Here is a 16,287-nt window from a genome sequence, read left to right as displayed (position 1 = left end):
TATTGCTGCACAAATCTGCAAGGGGGGAGAAGAACTAGGTCTTAGATTTCTCCATGTAGTTTTCCTCAACAGCCTGAGATATATCTTCATGTCTTTCTCTCCCATTACAGCGTGGTCTCCCTGAGAGGAGGAATCATGTCTTCTAACCACAGTGTGTTGACCTCTCCCCAGCCCAGAACTGCGCACACAGTAAGCGCTCAATAAATGCCATTGATCGACTGGAGTAGAAAACAGGAGGTGTCATAAGACTTCTAATCATAATCATCATTTTTCAATAAGAAAGAGAGTGGGGCTGACTTTCCTGGCTTTTCAATAAAGCTAAGAATTTAATCAGAACGTTCTCAACAGACTACCGATGCCAGTCAACCAGATGCTTCCCAGGGAATGTCTTTTTATGGGTTGTACTCTCCCAAGCGCTTACCACTGTGCTTTGCGCACAGTAAGCGCTCGATAAATACGACGGTTGGTGGGGTCTGAGCTGAAAGAACCAGGACTGACCCTTTCCCCGTCCCCATTTGGGTGAAGCCGGGCCGTGGACCTGGTTCTGTTCTGTTTACCCTGTTCTAGCCATCCACATTTAAGGATAAAACGAGGCAGCCGCAAGCTGGAGTCCCAGAATACTCCCGTGACACTAGGAAACCACTCCAGCTCAGAAGGAGGTTACAGGGAACTTCCAAAGACTTTGACACAGCGGTTTAGGAGATGCTTCGGCGCTCTGTACAGAGCTCTGCACGCAGTAAGCGCTCAATAGATACCACTGATGATGGTGCTTTATTCAACCGAATGAACTCTGAAAGCACACGTAGAGGAGAGCATGCTATGATTTACCAGTGCGACACAGTGCTCGTGGCTGTCAGAGAATGAAGAAAGCAGAACAGTGTCCTATCCCTCACTCGGAAACTCTATATTATTAGCTATGTTATGTTACCGGGTTCATCAGCAACGTAGAATTTACAGCTGTTATTGAATTCTGCTACTTTGGCATAGACCCAAAAGGACCTGGGTTCTAATTCCCACCACTGCCACCTGTCTGCTGTGTGACCGTGGGCAAATCACGTCACTTCTCTGTGTCTCAGTCACCTCATCTGTAAAATGGGGATTAATGCTATGAGCCCTATGTGGGACAGGGACTGTTTTCAACCTAATGATCTTACATCTAGCCTCACACTCAGTACGGTGCCTGGCACGTTGTAAACATTTAACAAAAACCACGAAGAAACGATGCACAGATAAAGGGATAGAAAACAGAATCAAAAACATGAGCCAGGAGGGCAGGATCAAAAACTACGAAGACCTTGAAAAGGACGGTCTTAATGTAAAGGTGGACTTTGAGGAAAACACTCCAGGAGAGAGAGAGAAGCCTGGCAGACAGTGATCTAGAAAGAGCTCTCCTTAAGTAAAGATTTTGCAAAGAAGGGAAGACCAAAAAGTGGCTCAAAAACAGAGACAGACACTGTGGAGGGAAAACGCACTGGAGCAAGGATTTAATCCTTACGTGTGAGCAGTGTGTCCTGATCACACATCGGCCTATTCAGCCACCCTGGCACTGCTGAATAGGATCTTACTGACTGGGATATCTGTACTAAGCGCCGAGGGAGATACGATATAAGCGGTTAAGAGAAGCACGTGACCTGGGAGTCAGGGGACCTGGGTTCTAATCCTGGCCCTGCTGTGTGGCTGTTGACCGTGACTGTCGTGTGACCTTGAGTGACTCACTTAACTTCTCCGTGCCTCGGTTTCCTCACCTGTTTTCACTCCCCCTTAAACTATGAGCTCCATTTGGGATAGGACTGTATCCGACCTGATCATCTCGAATCTATTCCAGCGCTTGGCACGTAGAAAGTGTTTAGCAAATTTCACAGTTGTTACTATTATTAGATCGGGCATAGCCCCTTTGCCACTGACGGCTCACAATCTAACCGGGTATCTTACCCCCTTTTTTAATAGATGGGGAAACTGAGGCACAGAGAAGTTAAGTGATTTGCCCAAGGTCTCTCGGAGAACTCTTTGGCTCCCACGGCTTCAACTACCGTCTCGTTGTAGATGATTTCCAAATCCACATCTCCAATCCCGACCTCTCTCCCTCCCTGCAATCTCGCATTTCCTCCTGCTCTCAATACAGAACTACTTGGGTGCCGCGGCGACACATCGGCGTATCTAAAACTGAACTCCTTTTCTTTCCACCCCAACCCTGACTTCCCCCGTCCTTCCCATCGCTGTAGACGACACCGCTATCCTCCCCGTCTCACAAGACCATCACCTCCGCGTTGTCCTCGACTCATGTCTCGCGTTCCGCCCGCCCATTCAATCCGTCACCGAAACCTGTCAGTTCTACCTTCACAACATACTGCTAAAATTCACGCTTTCCTCTCCATCCGAGCTACGGCCACGTTATCGTATGCTATCCCACCTTGGCTACCGCATCTCTGCGTCCTCGCTGGCCTCCCGTTCTCCTGCCTCTCCCCACTCCGATCCAGACTTCACTCTGCTGCCCGGATCATCCGAACGCCAAACTGTTCAGTCCGTATCTCCCCACTCCTCAAGAACTTCCAGGGGTTGTCCATCCACCTCCGCGTCAAATAGCAACTCCTCGTGTTGTTTCTCACCGGCTTTCAAGCACTCATTCAGCTCGCCCCATCCTACCTCACCTTACTAATCTCCTATTAGAGCCCAGCCGGCAAACTCCACTCATTCATTCACTCAGTCGCATCTGTTGAGCGCTTTACTGCGTGCAGAGCACTGTACGGAGTGCTTGGAAAGTACAGTTCAGCAATAAAGAGAGACGATCCCTGCCCACATCGGGCTCGTAGTCTTGTGGGGGGGAGGCAGGCATCAAAACAAGTAAACAGTCGTCAATATAAATAGAATTATAGATATATACACACATCAAAACAGACAGTAATATGAATAAATAGAATAATAGGTAATAATAATAATGTTGGTATTTGTTACGCGCTTACTTTGTGCAGAGCACTGTTCTAAGCGCCGGGGGAGATACAGGGTCATCGGGTCGTCCCACGTGAGGCTCACAGTTAATCCCCATTTTCCAGAGGAGGTAACCGAGGCGCAGAGAAGTGAAGTGACTCGCCCACAGTCCCACAGCTGACAAGCGGCAGAGCCGGGCTTCGAACCCATGACCTCCGACTCCCAAGCCCGGGCTCTTTCCACTGAGCCACGCTGCTTCTCAGGTAAATACATACACACGCGCCGTGGGGTGCGGAGGGCGGGTAGAGCAGAGGGAGCGAGTCGGGGCAACGGGGAGGGGGAGCTGAGGAAAAGGGGGGCTCCTTTAGTGTCAGCTTACTCATCGTGCCCCTATCCTTCAATCTGTCTGCTGACCCCTTTCCCACGTCCCCCCGGCCTGTAAATCCCTCCCCCTCCACATACACCAGACCACCACCCTCTCCTCCTCCAAAACACAGTTAAGGTCACAACTTCTCCGAGGGGCCTTCCCTGATTGAGCCCTCTTTTCCCCACCTCGCTCTCCCTTCCGCACTGCAAGGATCTGTGATCTTTGGACATTTGATAGTCACCCCACCCCCAACCCCTCAGCACTTTAAATTATTATAATTTATTTACTTATCCAAATTAACGTGGGTCTCCTCCTCTAGACCGTTAGCTCGTTATGGGCAGGGAACGTGTCTGCTGAGTCTGTCGTACTGTACTCTCCCAAGCGCTATGAACAGAGCTCTGCACCCAGTGAGCGCTCGGTAAATGCCGTCGATCGACTGATCGATGACACAGCGGGCGAGTGGCGGAGCCAGGATCAGAACCCGGGACTCCTGACTCAGCGGCCTGGGTGCTTTCCGCCAGGCCACGCCGTCGGTAACGTCATCTCCGAAAACAAAGGAGAATTTTCTCTTACTTTAGACGTTTTAACGGTTTAATTGTCTTTTCTAATTGTAACCTAGGACTGTTATGAAAACGCGTCTAGAAACCGTGACGCTCACAGCAACGGAACTATTTCAACACTGTATACATATTTAGAGAGACGGAGCAAAAACACGTTTATAAAAAAGACCGCGATGACAATTTACATCGCTTGTGCTCCGCGAAAAGCTGCCCATTGTCTTCACTGCACGCATTTTGAAAGACCTCTAAGGAGAAGAACTGAGCGAGATTAAAAAAGCAAACAAAACAAGGAACAAAATTAATCTCCCGTGCCTAAAGCCATCTGACGGGATACCCTGTTTAAAGTGCTCACTGGAAGGAGGGTAAACCCTTATCGTCTGTTAAAGATGAGTAAAGCTATTCCACGTGTTTTCTGGGTCGTCGAAGGGATGACGGTTGTTTCCAGAAGCGGCGTGGCCCAGGGGAGAGGGGAAGGGGTGTCAAAAAATCTGGGTTCTAAGCCAGGCTGTGCCGCGTGACCTCGAACGAGTCACCGAGCTCTACGGCGCCTCATTCATTCATCATTCGTTCGGTCGTGTTTACTGAGCGCTTACCGTGTGCAGAGCACCGTACCGAGCGCTTCGTTGTCCTCCTCTGCAAAATGAGGATTAAATACCACCACCTCCCCCTTCAACTGCGAGCCCATGTGCTTGTATCTACTATAGCCCTCCACATACATCAGTGGTATTTACCGGACGCTTACACTCGACATTTATCAGTGGTATTTACTGAGCGCTTACCGTACTAAGTGCCCGTGAGAGTATTCTACAACAGTCAGTAGACGCGTTCCCTGCCCTCAAGGCTCTTAGAGTCAAGAGAGGCGCTTACGCCTAACAAATAGCGCAAATATCATTACGATTATCATGCCGAGTCTTCATACCCTCGGGACACCTCCCTGTACCTCTGTCATTACCCTGACAGGATGGCACCGATTCCGCACTACACGGTGAGCGTTCGGTGAACGCCTCGGAGCGGTCGACCGACTTCCCGAGAGAAGAGCCATCTTGCTTTCGACGGCTTCCCTTCCAACGGTTTCCTTAAGGGCTTAAGGTAACGGCCGCCATCATCGAGAGGACGCCGAAGCTCCTCACGGACGAAGAGTCTCCCGGGAAGCATTGCTTCCTCCAAGACCGATACCCGTTTCCTCGCTCAGCGCAGCCTCGAATGTCTGCGGGTTGGAGGGGGGGGAGAGGTCGAGTTTAGCTACTCTTGTTCGTTTGGCCATTCAACTTGGAGCTAATTTTTTTTATGGTATTTGTTAAGGGCTCGCCTATGTGTCGAGCGCTGTTCTTAGAGGGGGGTAGACAGTGAATTAGGCTAGTTAATTAATGGGTGGGCTGGTCAATATAGCGACAGTAGCCACATATATGGAATGTCCCTCCCTCACGTCATAATAATAATAATTCGAGTATTTGTTAAGCGCTTACTACGTGCCACGCACCGTTCTAAGCGCTGAGGCAGACACGAGGTAACCGGGTTGTCACATGTGGGGCTCACAGTCTTAACCCCCGTTTGACGGATGAGGTAATGGAGGCCCGGAGAAGTTAAGCGGCTTGCCCGGGGTCACACAGCAGACAGGCGTCATCCTTTAGGCCTTGTATGCTCCATCTTACCTGGAAAAGGAAGTCTAAAAAAACAAGAGAGAAGCATGCTGCCAGAGAAGCTCCGCTTCCGAGAAGCTGCGGGGAAAATGAGGAGGTGACTGTTACATGACTATATTGTTCTCTCCCACGCGCTTAGTGCAGTGCTCTGCACTCAATAAGTGCTCAGCAAATACAATCGACTGACTATTCCCTCCCTCCGCCAGAGCCTCGGCTTGCTCCTAGCCAAGGCCACGCCGCATCAGCTTCCTCACCGGTCCCCCTACCTCCAGCTTCCACTCCTCCAGACACCCTTTACTCTGCCGCCTGGATGGCTTTCCGAAAAAATCTTTCTAGGAGCATCTCTCCGTTCCCCAGAAAGCAGAAACGCCGCAACGGTGGTTTCATAACACGTCCACGGCTCTCCTCTTCTCTCCTGGACACTCTATTCTTCTACTCTAAGGCCGGTCTAGTTCCAAACCAGGGGAAGAGCGTGCGAGAAAGGGAACGATAGTGGGAGTTTTGAGAGGGAGGCGCATCTAGAAGCTCCGGCCGGAGACCGGCCCTTCTAGGCTGTAATAATAATAATAATAATAATATTGGTATTTTTTTAAGCATTCGCTACGTGCCAGACACTGTACTAAGCTCCGGGGTGGAGAAAAGCAAATCAGGATGGAAACAGTCCCTTTCCCGCGTGTCAGCTCACAGTCTCAATCCCCATTTTGATAATAATTGGGGTATTTGTTGAGCGCTTACTATGTGCCAGGCACTGTACTAAGCGCTGGGGTGGATAGAAGGGAATCGGGACGGACACGGTCCCTGTCCCACACGGTCCTCGTAAGTCTCGATCCCCATTTTACAGATGAGGCAACTGAAGCCCAGAGAAGTGAAATGACTTGTCCAAAGTCCCACACCGGACAAGTGGTAGAGCCGGGATTCGAACCCTTAACTTCTGACTGCCGAGCCCCCCTGCTCCATCCACCGCACCGTGCTACCTCTCTGCAGTGGGTTCCTCCTCTAGACCGAAAGCTTCTCGCGGCCTGGGACCGTGTCCGCCAAATTATAGCGCGCCGTCCCGAGGGCTTACTACAGTGCTGGGCACATAGTAGGCGCTCAACAAATGAAATCGCTTGATGGACTGACTGACGGGAGATCGGGAGGGTGGTGAAACATCCATATCGGTAATTTATCTATTTCTATTAACGTCTGTCTCCCCGCCTCTAGACTGGAAGCTCATATTCATTCATTCAATAGTATCTATTGAGCGCTTACTACGTGCAGAGCACTGCACTAAGCGCTCGGAATGTACAAATCGGTAACAGATAGAGCCGGTCCCTGCCCTCTGACGGGCGCACGGTCTAATCGGGGGAGACGGACGGACAAGAACGATAGCGGTAAATATGGGCAGAGAATATGTCTATTTATTGACGCAGTGTCCCACAAGCGCTTAGCGCAGGGCTCTGCACAGGGGAAGCGCTCAGTGAATACAACCGAACGGATGAATGAAACTGCAGATCTGCAGGGAAGGGAACGGTGACTCTTTCCAGACAGAGAGGAGGCCGTTCGGAATGGCTCAGACGTGAGCATTTCAAATGGAGGGAGGCACTGAGAGTCCACGGAGCCGGATCCGAGGCCTCCGCTGCCCGAAGGCCGGGAGGAGGAGGAGGAGGAGGAAGAGGAGGGAGCCATCGATCGGAGCCGCGGGAGCTTGGGAAGGCGGCCCCCCCCGCGGGACACCGATTAGCTCCGGAGAACCAGGCCGTCGGCTCTGGCCGGACTAGCCGATCTGAATTCCGGCTGCATAGGGAGGAGTGGGAGGAACAGTCGATTAAACGTGCCGGGGGCCTTGCACAGAAAAGGCAATATTTGGCCAGAGAGAGAGACAGTTCAACAGCTAACGCTATTAAGTAAGAGCAGTTCCGACGCCCGGGCCTGGCGCTCTTGATTAGGTGCCGAGTTATCCGTGGAAAACGTGAGTCTAGAGGATAAATAGGGAAAGATAGCTCTGCCCGAATTTCCCCAAGGTCAATTTTGCCCATCGACTCATCGACAAAACGTCCTTCCGGTCTGGGCAAAGGAGGGTAATGAGTTCCAACTGACCTGCCCTGGCCCATTCCCTTCACATTCTCGCGGTTTCCTCGGAAGTCAGGGGACGGAGAGGCAGAGAAGAGCCCCGGAGGTTTCCGGGTTACCATTTAGCAAGGCTCAGTGGACGTAGCACGGGCCTGGGGGCCAGAAGGACCCGGGTTCTGATCCCGACCCCGCCACACGTCCGCCGTGTGACCTCGGACAAGTCACTTTGCTTCTCTGGACCTCAGTTACCTCATCTGTAAAACGGGGATTAACGATGATGATAATGTTGGTATCTGTTAAGCGCTTACTATGTGCAGAGCACCGTTCTAAGCGCCGGGGGAGAGACAGGGTGATCGGGTCGTCCCACGTGAGGCTCACAGTCTTAATCCTCACTTTACGGATGAGGTCACTGAGGCCCAGGGAAGTCAAGGGACTCGCCCACAGTCACACAGCTTACAAGCGGCAGAGCTGGGGTTCGAACTCACGACCTCTGACTCTCAAGCCCGGGCTCTTTCCACTGAGCCACGCCGATTTAAGGGCGTGAGCCCCGCGTGGGACAGGGACCGTGTCCAACCCGATTAACTCGCATCTACTCCGGCGCTTAGAACAGCGCTTGTCACGTAGTAAGTGCCGAACGAGTACCGTAACGATCGTCAGCATTTAACCTCCGCTCTATCTACCCCGCTCGCAATCTGAATTTGGCCAGCGACTTCCGAGAATAGCACTGGTTCTGCCTTCCACAGAAGAATTCCGGTCAGAGAGGAGAAACTTCAACTCTCGGTTCTCTCTCTTTTTTTCCCTGTTGTATTTCTCCCACGTGCTCCCTCCAATTCCGGTGGGAGGATTCAAACTGCATCCTTTTTTGAAGCAGAAAAATATTTACGACTCGATGGATATCGATCATAGGACTATAATACTACGGGAGGCGGCGTGGCCTGGGGAAAGAGCAAAGGCCGGGAGGTAGGAGGCTCTGGGTTCTCATCCCGGCCCCGCCCCTTGTCCGCCGCGTGATCGCGGGTGCTTCGGTTAAATCACCCGTAAAATGGGGTCTAGCTCCTCTTCCCTCTGACTGCGAACCTCTCGTTGAGGGGAGGGAACGTGTCCGTTGACCGTCATAACGTACTCTCCCCAGGGCTCCGTTCGGCGTTTTGACCACGGCGAGTGCTCAATAAATATGACCGGACGAGGGGATGAATGTGGGACGGGGACCGTCTCCAACCCGATCATCTGGAAATCACCCCGGTGCTTAGAAGAGCGCTTGGCACACACGGTAAGCGTTTAACAAATATCCATTATCGCCATTATAACCATCATCCTCGTCACCGTTCTCTAAGCGTCTATTCCGTGCCAAGAACCGAACTAATCACCGAGGCGGATAAGTGGATGAGACATAGCCTCCGTCCCCCACGTGACTCACGGTCCGAGGGGAAGGGAGAACAGCGCTTGAATAGTAACATTATTTAAGTGCTTACTATGGCGTCGAGCACTGTCTGCACACAACGGGTAGATGCAAGTTATTCGGGTCAGACCCAGTCCCGAGCCCACACGGGGCTTACAGTCTAAACAGGGGGGAGGACAGGTATCGAACCCTCATTCCGCAGCTGAGGAAAGCGAGGGCCAGGGAAGCCAAGTGACTTGCCCACACAGCAGGCGAGCGGCGGAGCTGGGATGAGAAGCCTTGTCCTCTGACTCCCAGGCCCGGGCTCGAACCATTAGGCGACACGGCTGCACCGTCCCAGGCCCCGTCTCCCGGGCGAGCCGACCCGGCCCCCGTCCGGGCCCGGTGAAGCCGATGTCCACCTGCTTCCGCTCCTCTTAGCCTCCCTCCCTCCCCTTGTCCCCTCGTCGGAGGGAGGGGGAAGAAGCATCCCTGACCGACCCGTCTTTTTCCATCCTTCCTTCTGTTGGCAACATCGCCGTTTTCTCTCACGGTCACCACAGGCCACCCACCTCCAGCCCTGCCCGCCAAGCTTCTTTTCCCCCCACCACTCTACCATTTCTATCTCACCGTGGTCTCTGGACACCCCCCGACCCTCCCGGCTCCATCGCCGTCCTCATCGGCGGTATCTACTGAGCGCTCAGAGTGTACGGAATACCGCGCGGAGCGGTTGGGAGAGCACCGGATAACAGAGCCGGTAGACACCTCCTCTACCGCAGTGAGCTTCAAATCTAGTGGACGAGCTGCAGCCGTCGCCTTGGAACGGTTTTTATCCCATCCGTTCCACCTCCGAGAAGCGGCTGTCTCCTGACGACATTTACAGCCCGTACTGCTCGCTCCTGAGGCGCCTCACTTCCTTTCCCTCCCCTGGGGTCCCGAGGAAAGGCAGAGAATCGGCTATTTCGGCGGCCTCTTTTGGAAAATCTTCTCTTCCCTCTCTCGCCTCTATGTCAGCGTCATTCTACATCCACATCCACCTCCTAATACCGGTAATAGTAACGGGGACGTTGGCTAAGCACTCACTACGTGCCAAGCGCCGTTCTGAGCGCCGGGGCGGATACGAGGTTATCAGGTCGTCGCCCGTGGGGCTCACGGTCTTAATCCCCGTTTTTACAGATGAGGTGACCGGGGCACAGAGAAGTCGAGCGACTCGCCCCAAGTCGCACAGCTCGCAGATAATTAGTACCGTGCCTGCACACGGTAAGCGCTCAACAAATACCGCTATTAACCAGATCTGGCACTATCCCGTCCCCCCCGGGACTGTCGATCTCAGAGATAGGAAGAGCAAAGCCCATCCGCCCCCGTAACAGACAGAAGCTCCTTACCGTCGGTTTTGAGACGCTCAGTCCGCTCTCTCCCTCCTTCCTTTCCTCCTCCTCGTCATCAGTGTGGGTCAGTGGGTGGTAGTCATTGAGCGCTTACGGTGCACGGGGCAGTATACTGAGCGGCTGGGAGGCTACACTATACCGATATAACAGACCCATTCCCCGCCCGCAACGAGCTTACAGTCTGGAGAGGGAGACAAACATCAGTGGGAATAAACGAGTTCCAGAGCAACGATATCTACTGAGTCCTTTCTGCGTGCAGCCTATTGTACTAAGCGCCTGGGAGAATATAACAGACACATTCCCTGTCCACCACGAGCTTACAGTCTAGAGGAGGAGACAGACGTTCAGACAGTTGAAACAATTACACATCGGTAGTATTCCTCGGGTACCCTCCGGGCGCGGAACACAGCACTGAGTCCTCGGGAGAGTACATCCGACAGAGTGGGCAGACGCACGTCCTACCCACGGTGACCTTATGGCCCTTCGTCCATTCCCTCCCCCACCCCATCCCCGTCATCCCGAAACAAGCCCGCCCCTCATCCCCCAGTCGGCCCACTCCCACTCCCAACCCCTCCCGACTTCTCGCGCCGTCCCCCTTCCCCGACAGTCCCCCCCCCCCCCCCCGCAGCTTCTGCCAAGCGCGATCTGGGGAACGCCGGCTCCGTCACGGGGAGGCTTCCCTCCATCTCTGACCCGTCCCTATTTCGGCCACTCCTCCTCCGCACCCTTACTGAAACCCGGCCCTCCCCAGACGACGCGGCCTCCCCCGCTGCTCTCTCCGAAGGGGGCCTCATCTTCGCCCCTTCCCCCAGACTCCCCGGGGAAGGGGGAGTAGTCGACTTCCTTCTCGCTCTCCGATTCCACATTCGCACCATTCCGCCTCCCTCCCTTTGCCTCCCTTCAAAGCCCATATCATCCGCCTCTACCGCACGCTCCAGATATTAGTCACGGTCATCTACCGCCGCCCCCCCCCCCCCTCCCCTTCCACCTCCCACCTCCAATTTCTTTCATCACTTGGCCCCCTTTCTCGCGTTCCTTCTCTCTTTCTCCATCCCCACTATGATCCTTGGGAGCTTCGGTCTCGACCCAGACGTTCCCGACGAGCTTTCCGCCGCCCACTTTCTAATACTCCTCGACTCCACGGACCTCCCGCTTCTTCCGAGATCTCCCGCTCACCCGTCCGGACCCACGCTTAATCTCGTCATCTCTGGCGATGATACAATCCCTCCACCCACCAACGCTGATAGTCCTCTAACCCATCACAGGCCTCCTCCCCCGCTCTCTCTGCCACACGCTTCCTCCACGCGAACCTCTGTTCCCCCACGGGGATGTCCGATTTCTCCAACCTCGCTGACACCCACGCCCATCGTCCTCTCCCGTCGTTCCAGACGCTCAACTCCTTCCTCAAGCCCCCCGTCCCGCCGCCTCCCCGATCGCTTGCCCCAGTGACCCTTCCATCCGCTCTGTTGAGAAAATCGAAACTGTCAGGAGACACCTCCCTAAAACCTCCTCTCTCCCTTCCTCTCCGGTCCCTCCCCCCCCCCGGCCCCTTCGACCCTCCCGTCTTTCCCGGCGGTGTCCCCGGAGGAGATCTCCCGCTCTGTCTCATCAGAATCCACCCCCTCCGCCCGCACTTCTGACTCTATCCCTTCTTACCTTACCGAAACACTTCCCCTCTCCCTTCTTGCCTCCCCGATCTCCATCCTCAACCGTCTGCCCTCAACGGGATTGAGACACGCGGGACGGGGACCGTGTCCAACCCGCGTTGCTCGCATCCACCCCGGCGCTCCGCACGCCGCCCGGCGCACGGTAAGCGCTCGACGGACACCGTAATCCTTCTCCTTCCCCGCTGCTTTCGAACACGCCCGTGTTTTCCGGATCCTAAAAAAACCCGCCTCCCTTGACCCCGTGGCTCCCTCCGGTTATCGCCCCGTCTCCCTCCTCGCACTCCTCTCCAAACTCTTAAAGTCAGCGGTCTCCACCAACCGTTTCGAGTTCCCTTCCCCCAGTTCCCTCCTCGACCCCCTCCGGTCCGGCTTCCGGCCCTTTCGCTCCACCGAGACCGCCCTCTCAAGAGTCACCAGCGATCCTCCTTCTTGCCAGATCCGACGGCCTCTCCCGCGTCCCAATCCCCCTCGACCTCTCGACCGACTCGGTCGACCAACCCCCCTCCGGGAAACGTCACCCGACCGCGGCTCCGCCGACGCCGTCCTCTCCCGGTTCTCCTTCGACCTCTCCGGCTTCTCATTCTCAGGCCCTCCCCCGGGTTCCTCCTCTGCCTCCCCTTCCCCCTCCCACCAACTCTGGGGGGGGGGGGGGGGCGGCCTCTCGAGGTCCGGTCCTGGGTCCCCTTCTATCCTCCATCTACGCTCACTCCCTCGGAGAACTGGTTCGCTCCCACGTCTTCAACTTCCACCTCTACGTCTCCAGCCCCGATCTCTCTCCCTCTCCGCAGTCTCGCGTCTCCTCCCGCCTTGAGGACATCTCTCCTTGGATGTTTCCCGTCGCCCGTCACCCCTCCTCATCCTCCCGGCCCAACCCGGTCCCCCCGGCCCGACTGTCCCATCACCGCAGCCAGCGCCGCCATCCTTCCTGTCTCACAGACCGGTCACCTTGGGGTCATCCTTCGCTGAACGCTCTCCTCCATGCCCACGGCGATCCTTAATTATTATCATCACGGTATCCGTAAAGCGCTCACTAGGTGCCGTGCACCGGGGGGGCGGGGGTCACGCCTGCCGACTCTCTGGCCTCTCCCGGGCGTCTAGTACAGTGCTCTGCCCACGCTAGGAGCTCAGTAGACGCCCTCGGTCCAAATGGAGGGAGGGGACTCACGGCGAATCGTAGCGGCGGGCGAGACTTCCCAACACACCCGAGTCGCCGATCGACAGCGGCGCGAACGGGTAGTCACCGGAGGAGAGGTGTGTGTGTGTGGGGGGGGGGGGATTGGGAAGTAAGACGGGAAGCAGGGGAGCTCTCCGTGCCCTTCCCTGTCCGCCCCCTCCCCGACTCCCGCCTCCAAGGAAAATTCCTCCGCGATATCATCCGTCGTGCGAGTATTTTTAACACGCCTTTTAACGCACACACACACACACGTCTCCTTGTTGCCCACCAGCAGCTCCCGGGCACCGGGTAGACGTCCGACCGGTGGCCATGGAGTCGATATCTCTGTTTCGGTATCTCTTCGGTCTCTGCCCCCGCCCCCCCGCCCCCCGGAGCTGGAAAAAAGCCACGACGGTGGAGCCACAGTTAGCATTGGGTTTTCTTCTTTCAACGGGATCCGTGTAAGCGCTCACTTGCGTGCCGGGCGCCGTGCTACGCCCGGAGCGGTCCAAGCCGACGGGGTTGGACGCGGTCCCCGTCCCGCCCAGGGCTGGAAGTCTCCATCCCCACTTTAATTCCCACTCTACAGAGGAGGGAACCGAGGCAAAGGGAAGTTGAGAGACCCGGCCGAGGGCGCGCGGCAGACAAGCGGCGGGGCCGGGATTAGAGCCCAGGCGGGGAACGCAACCGCTAAATCTGTGGCGTTGTACCCTCCCCGTGGCTCGGTACGGCGCTCTGCGCACAGAGAGCGCTCAGTAGATAGGATGGCCGGTCGGTCGCCCCGGCCGGAAGGTCCCGCTCGGTTTAATAATAACGTGGGTATGCGGTTAAGCGCTTCCTACGTGCAGGGCACCGTTCCGAGCGCCGGGGGAGATCACGGGGTCATCGGGCGGTCCCGCGGGAGGCTCCCAGTTCATCCCCATCTGACAGATGAGGGGACCGAGGCGCAGAGGTGCGAAGCCACCCGCCCGCCGTCACACGGCCGGCGAGACGAGCGGCAGGGCCGGGATTTGGAGGGGACGGGTCTCCCCGGGACGGCCCGCTCGGGCCCTTCGCGGCCAGTTGACCGTGGGGGGCGGAATCGCTCCCCTCCCGCCGCACCCCGGGCGGACGGATTCATCCCAGGCCGTCCGCGGATCCCCGAGATCCCCAGGCCGTTCCCGGGGGCCGGGGGGTCCCCGTGATTCCCGGCGGCCATCCCCAGTCCTCCGGCAGCCGTCCCAAGGCCCCGGTGACCGCCTCCGGTCCCCGGGGGTCCGGTGGCCCTCCTCGGTGCGTCGTCCCCCCCCCCGCCCCCGCCCCCCAAGCCCCCCGGGGACCGTCTCCAGCCTCCCGGGGACCTTCCCCGAGTCCGGCGGTCATTCCCAATCATTCCCGCTCTCCCGGCGGCCATCCCCGCTCCCGACCGGCCGACCCCGAGAGTCCCCCCTCAGCTCCCAGGGGTCACCCCGGGGGGGTTCGCGAAGGCGCGGACCCCCGGCTCGGTATCCCGGGACCCCGGCAGGAGGAGGGAGGGAGGGAGGGAGGGAGGACCGCTGGTGCCGGAGGAGCAAAAGGAGCGGATGCGACATCACAGTGGGGAGGATAAACGAATTCGCGGCGCACCTACTGGGAGATGGGGAGAGCGAAATGGGGAGGAAAAAAAAAAAGAGCCGCGGTTCCAGGATGCCTTCCCCCCGCCTCCCTCCCGCTTTTCCTTTTCTTCTCTTCCCCTCCCTCTCCTTAGTTTTCCACCTCTTCCTCCCCCGTCCTTTCAGAGCCCCTCCCGGGGGAGAGTTTCCCATCAAGGTCGCCCCCGGGCTCGGAGCGACGAGGCGACGCGCGTGTGTCCCCGTCGGGTCCCTCTGGGGGGGTCCTCGTCAGGTCCCGGCTGACGAGCGGGGGGCAGAGCTGGGGGGGGGGGGGCCGGGGGTCGGGGGTCGCGGGGGAGCTGCAGCCGCAGCCGGGGGGGGCCGGGCGGGCGGGGGGGAGGGCCCCGGGGCAGGGGTGGATGGGGACGGGGGCGGCGGGGGCCCGAGAGGTCAGCGCAGAGGGAGAGCGGACAGGGGAGGGAAGGGCGCTGGGACCTGGAGGGAGAGGAGGAGGGAGGAGGAGGAGGAGGAGGAGGAGGAGGAGGAGAGGGAGGAGGGAGGAGGAGGAGGAGGAGGAGGGAAAGGAGGAGGGAGAAGGAGGAGGGAGGGAGGAGGGAGGGAGGAGGAGGAGGAGGGAGGAGGAGGAGGAGGAGGGAGGAGGGAGGAGGAGGAGGAGGAGGAGGGAAAGGAGGAGGGAGGAAGGAGGAGGAGGAGGAGGGAGGAGGAGGAGGAGGAGGGCGGGGGCGCCCGGGGGAAGCCGGATCCCCAATCCCCGAGCGGCTCGCCCGGCAGCGCTCCGCTCCGCTCCGGCTCCGGGTTCAGATCCGGCCCGGGCTGCGGCTCCGAGTCCAGCCCGGGCTCCGGCTCCGCCGGCAGCTCCGGCTCCGGGGCTCCGGCTCACATCCCGGCTCGGGGCTCCGCTCCGGCTCCGGCTGCGGGACCCGCGCGGGCTCGGACGCCCCTCCGGCTCCGGGTTCCGATCCGGCCCGGTCTCCGGCTCGACTGCCGCTCCGGCTCCGCCTCGGCTCCAGCTCAGGTTTCGGCCGCGGGTCCCGCGCGGGCTCCGGCTCCCGCCCCGGCGTGGGCCCCGGCGTGGGCCCGCTCTCCGGACCGCGGGGACCCGTCGGGGCGCAGCTGCCCACCTGCCCCCAAACCTCAACCTCGCCCCTCTCTCCTAGCCCCCGTCCCCTGTCTCCTAGCCCCCGTCCCCTCTCTCCTAGCCCCCGTCCCCTGTCTCCTAGCCCCCGTCCCCTGTCTCCTAGCCCCCGTCCCCTGTCTCCTAGCCCCCGGCCCCTGTCTCCTAGCCCCCGTCCCCTCTCTCCTAGCCCCCGTCCCCTCTGTCCCAGCCGCCCCGGTCCAGTTGTCAGTCCCCTTTCCGCCTAGCTTAGCCCTCAGCCCCAAGCCCGGGTTGTTGGCCGCTAGCTCCCAGTCCCGGCCCAGCCCGGCCCGCCCCTCGTTCCCGGCCCCCCAGCTCATCTCTCCTAGCCCCCGGCCCACCAGCGCAGCCCCTCTCTCCCCCAGCCCCCAGCCCGGCGCCTCCCCCCTCTCTCCTAAGCCCCAGTCCCTCACCCCCTCGGCCCTCTCTC

This window comes from Ornithorhynchus anatinus, chromosome 19, assembly GCF_004115215.2.
Source record: "Ornithorhynchus anatinus isolate Pmale09 chromosome 19, mOrnAna1.pri.v4, whole genome shotgun sequence".
NCBI classification, from domain to species: Eukaryota; Metazoa; Chordata; class Mammalia; order Monotremata; family Ornithorhynchidae; genus Ornithorhynchus; species Ornithorhynchus anatinus.
This window is presented reverse-complemented; position numbering follows the sequence as displayed.